Source organism: Tupaia chinensis, unplaced genomic scaffold (genome assembly GCF_000334495.1).
Source record: "Tupaia chinensis unplaced genomic scaffold, TupChi_1.0 Scaffold000493_1, whole genome shotgun sequence".
NCBI classification, from domain to species: Eukaryota; Metazoa; Chordata; class Mammalia; order Scandentia; family Tupaiidae; genus Tupaia; species Tupaia belangeri.
The window spans coordinates 2360877-2365971 of NW_006160005.1; the positions used below are offsets into that span (position 1 = coordinate 2360877).

General features: G+C 53.3%; 1 protein-coding gene across 3 annotated transcripts in view; it reads right to left on the bottom strand.

The window, feature by feature from the left end:
• Nucleotides 1-5095, bottom strand: part of GAS7 (growth arrest specific 7) — a 317655-nt gene that overhangs the window by 311819 nt on the left and 741 nt on the right. The gene's annotated exons all lie outside the window — the stretch shown is intronic.

The window sequence follows — 5095 nt, forward strand, 5'->3', positions numbered from 1 at the left end:
GGAATTTCTACTACAGTGCTGAGAGAAAGGCCATGGGGGACAGTTCTGGAGAATGAAACACCACATGGAGAGGGAGACTGCATGGAAGAGTGCCAAGGCATCACAGGCCAGTGAAGAGGTTCCAGCCCAACTGAGCTTCTAAGACTCCAACCCCAGACTGCCACTGTGTGAGAGACACCGAGACAGACCAACAGAAGAACCACTCAGCTGAGCCCTGTCAATCCACATAACCGTATGAGACAATAACTATGTGTTGTTTTAAGACACCAAGTTTTGGAGTGGCTTATTACATAGCAACAGATAAACTATCATTCTTTTACAATATTATCCATAGCATGGCCTGCTTTCTCCCATCACGACTCCTTAGAAACTCCAGCAGCATAATTACATGAACCCTAAATGGGAGAAGAAAACGTAGAAAGGTGCTCAAGTTCAAGGGTGAGTCTGTGCAGCCATTCTACTTCCACAGCAAACAGTATCATACTCTGCTCATACCTCTGAGGGCCAGTCCTTCCAGCCAAGAATAGCACCTAACTCAAAGAAAGCCCTATGGTGCTCGCATTCCGATTTCTTATCCCCCAGAATGATTTCCCACTACTCTTGGGAGTTTTTTGCAGATGTCTTACAGTATCCTCCTCCAGGTCCCTAATTTCTTCTCTCCAATCAAGGTAAGAGCAGGTCACGAGGAATTCTTGGACCCATTGGGCCCTCCTGTGATTGGCTTGATCCTGGTACCATGTCAGACTCCCCAGATCTTCCCCATGATGGAAACCTGGGGAAGGTTATGCATCTTCCCCAGGAGCTGTTTCTCAGCTGCTGTGTACCACAGAAGGCAGGCAGGCATATTCCCGGATGGCTCCCAGATCTATGGAGGTCATTTGGGGTCTGGCTTGGAGCTTGCAAACATGCTTCCACAGCGTACAGCCTTAGTCTCAGGTCTCTTTTACGGACTCTGCTCATCCTCTACTGTGTCTGGCCCCGATGGGCGTGGTCATGCCCATCCTTCATTTCTCTGTTCCTCTTCATGGCTGAAGAAACCCTCAAGAAAGATTTTTCCAGTGCTCTTACCTAAAGGTTTTTATATATATCACAGCTATGGGTCTTGGCTACTAGACCCCATTCGTTTTTTTTGAATGTACTTGGTTCCTTTCTCCTGGTATTCTGTGAAGGGCGCTAAACTATCCCCTAAGTAGTCAGGACCCTTGTGGCCAGAGTCCTGAGGTCTGCGAGGGACCCCATACTTTTCTGTGTGAGCTGAGGTTTTCCTGGAAGCCACTCTCTGGAAGCTATACCATTTCACCATGTCCTTCTCCAATAACCAGGAATCCTCTTAAGCCAGCCTCCTCCCAGGGTCTGACGGCCCACCAAGGCAGATCTAGGGGCCCTCTTAGTTACTCCCAACTTCCCTCCACGGCCTACGCTTCCTGCAAAGCCAGGGCCTCTCAGTTCCCCTCTCCACCTCTGAACAACAAAGACATCCTTAGGGAGTGTCGGTTTAGCATGTACTGTTTTTGGTGCCTTGCACCTCTCCACCAGGAGGGGTTTCTTGGTATCACCCTTTGCACCAGAGGATGACAGGCAGACTGGAATGGGGAGTAGGCTGGAGGTGTCATTCTCAGCTGTGTACCCACCAGTCCTTCCTCCCCCAGAAAGCTGGTATAGTCCATCCTGTCTACACTTGTTTCCTCAGTGGCTCCTGAGCAAGTTTGGTGCCAGTCACCTCACTGGCTGCCATCCCATAGGGTCTGCCCCCTCCAATATCTAAGAGTCCTTCCCTGGTCTCTGGCCTTCTGTACCAGCCACCCTGCCTGAACGCCCAGTGATCCTCCAGGGTACAGAACCTCAGGATTCTATACACTGGCGAGCTGACCCGCCAACCATTCCCTTGGAAGCTCTGTGTTCTCTTTCCAGTCTGCCCTTGGATTCTGAATCCATTCCAAGGGACTACTTGCATATCCTCTACCACTACCCAGCCCTCAGCCTTGAGGTCCTGCTCATTTACATAGAAGGTCTCCAGACACACGGCACCTGGTCCACAATCCTCCCTACTGAAAGCACATCTGTTTTGGCCTTGAGGAACCCACTCAGTGCATGGACCACAAGGCCAGGCCCACCCCTACCTCAACCGGTGGGAAAACCAGCTGGCACTCAGTGCTGTCACACAGCAGGGTGCGCAGGGCAGACACTCCAAGTTACCCCAGCATTCTAGCCTCCCTTAGGAGCGCTGTCACCAATGTGATGACCTCAAGGGCTATACTTGCCCTCTTCTTTCTCTCTCTTTTTTCTTTCTCTTTCTTCCTTTTAATTTCTTTGTCTTCCTTCCTCCCTACCTCCTTTCCTTTCTTTCTTTTTTTTTTATTTGTCAGCGCATACGTGCGCTTACCAGCAAGAAACGAGGATCAAGGAGAGAGAGAAAGCATCCCCCATAGGGCGTGGTCACGCTGCAATCCCATCTTCTCCATTTCCACTTGCTGTAGGGATCTGGGGCACATACACATGGGTGGTGTGTTTTTTAGGCCCCCAGGGTTGGGATTTGATCCACATCGTCACCCAGGAGGGATCCAGCTCCTTGAAGTCCTGTGCCTGCCCTTTTCCTTATGCATCTGCACCTGTCCCTCGCCTGGCTTTCAGCACAGCTGAGCCTCAGCTATCGTGTTTAGAAAAGGCACAGGCACCTCGCTGCTAACCAAACGTGTAAGCCTAACTCCTGGAGCCCGACTTCGCCTGTCTCACACTCAGTTTGCTTACCTATAAAATGACGACATGGACCAGCCAGTGGTGTGGCGCTTCAGGCAACTGGATCCTACGTGCCTGACAGCATGGTTTCAGCCCAGACGCAGGGGCTTGAAAAACACACTAGGTGTATGTACGTGCATGGCCAAAATCCCAAAAGGAGAAATGGAGACGGGATTGTGGGGGACCAGTAGATGGCATAGCAGTTTCATTGCTAGACTCCCACACAGACCAACCATGGTTCGAGTTTCGGATCTGAAGGCTTCAGAGTCACACTAGGCATGTGTGTGTCTGTGTGTGCATGCCCAGAACCCCAAGAGGAGAATGGAGAATGGATTGTGGTGTGGCCATCCCCCCTGGGGGGGGGTAATTTCTCGCTTTCTGTCTCTGTTTCTGTCTTTCCAGCAAGCACATGCACCCTAAAGCAAAAATCTCTCTATTAAAAAAAAAGAGAGGGATTGTGGGGTGACCACCCTCCTAAGGGATGCCTTCTTGCTTTCCCTCTCTGTCTCCGATAGCATATTTGCCCTATAGAAATTTTTAAAAATAATAATAAATAAAAGTCCACAGAGCTGACAGGGGACCTGCCGATAACGGACGTGCCAGGCCTGGTGCCTAGAAGGTGGTCAACAAATGGAGGTCCCTCTCCACGGCATCGCTCACACAGATGGGCGTTTTTGTTGCAAGCTACTAGCCGGGAGTGGTCTGCAAGGCCCTTAGGCCCAGAGATTTCCTAAGTGTGTGTGTACCAGGAGATGTAACAGACACACCCAAGGCTGTCCCAGCCGATAACTCGCTTTGTCCCCTGGGCCTGGTCCACCCTCCCTTTCACCCAAGAATAGGCAGGGCCACTCACTCTGCCTCATCCCCACCCACAAAACAGCTGTCTGAGTCCAGCTAGGGACACTCCTCCCAGACAGACATCCACCAGCCAGATGTCCCCATCAGTATTTCCTGAAAAACTGTGGCCACCAGAACGTCCCAACAGGCATCTCCCCCGGGGCTTCTGAACTAAAAACAAGGCGGCTCCAGGTCTTCGCAGAATAAGGGCAAGCAACCCACTTGCTTTCTTGTACATCTCGGGCTCAGGAAAGGAACTGGGAATGCTGAGGAGCACAGCGGAGCCTCTCCAACACGCTCAAGTTCTCAAAATGCAGAACCGACAGGATCTCCCCGGAACGCACTCTGCTGACTGCCGGAGAAAGCTTGCTCCAGCCTCAGGCAGCAGCATAAACTCTGCCCAAATGCAAAGGAGGGAGTCTCCTCTTCTCCCCACCCCAAAGCAACCCTGGGACCTCTGGAAGGCCAGGCTCTATTTCCCCTTATGGTGCCACAGGATACTTCCCAAACGCATCCCATAATGCTTTCAAGCCCCTATCTTTCTTCTCCTCCCTGCATGCCCCCTACACACACACTCATAAGTTACAGGCAGCATTTTCCTTCAAATGTTGCTACTTTGTTCTTTGCGAAGTAGGTCAGGAGCTAAATGACAAATAGATTCAGTCTCTGGGATTTGGGCAGTGTTTAACAGAACGTTGGTTCTGCTGACACCATCGACAGTAACCGTTCATTTAGTCTTTACAACAATCCTGGGGTGAGACAGGGTTAGTAAAGGGGTTGTCCTGTAAGGTCACCTCCCTCTCCCCTCCCCACACGAAAAGAAGTTTAGAAACTTCATGTCCTAGTCAAGCTGTGACCACGAGCTCAGTGATTAGAGGACGGCGAGGCCTCCCAACTGTCACCCGGACAATAAACAGCCAGCTGACTTGGCCAGCAGGTCCCGTGTAGCTCTGGGGCCAGGCCAGAACCCTAGGAGCAAGCCACTTTCAGGTTCTGAGCTTCAGCCTTGGGGAGCTGATCCGGGGAGGGGGCGCTGGCTGCGAGAGCTGGATCAGAGGTGGGGAGCTGGCTGGGAGCCGCGGCCCACCTGGATCAAGCCTGCCGATGGGGCTTGGGCTGGTGGCCAGCCAGGCTCAGCTGACCAGCAAGTGGGCGGCCCCGACGCGGCCAGGCAGCCTGAACCGGGGCAACACGACCGTCCGCGAGTGAGCAGACGCTGGGCTCCCGGGCGGAGACGCCGCGCTGGGTCGGTGCTGCTTCTTGGACCCAGATCTCCCGTGCGTCTTTCCAAGACCACCGGACTTGGGCAGCCCTTCCCGGGCCCCTGCCATTGCCGGGAGCGCGCCGCCCGTTCCAGAACTCACACAGGCAACAAGTTCTGCTTCCTCAGAGCGGCCGCGATGTGCTCCGGAGGCCCGGCGCGAGGGGGACGCACCCCGCGAGCCCGCGCTGCCCACGCTCCAAGCGGCGCCGGCAGCCCTCGCCGCCCCCCAGAACGTGGAGCTACAGGGCAGACTGACAG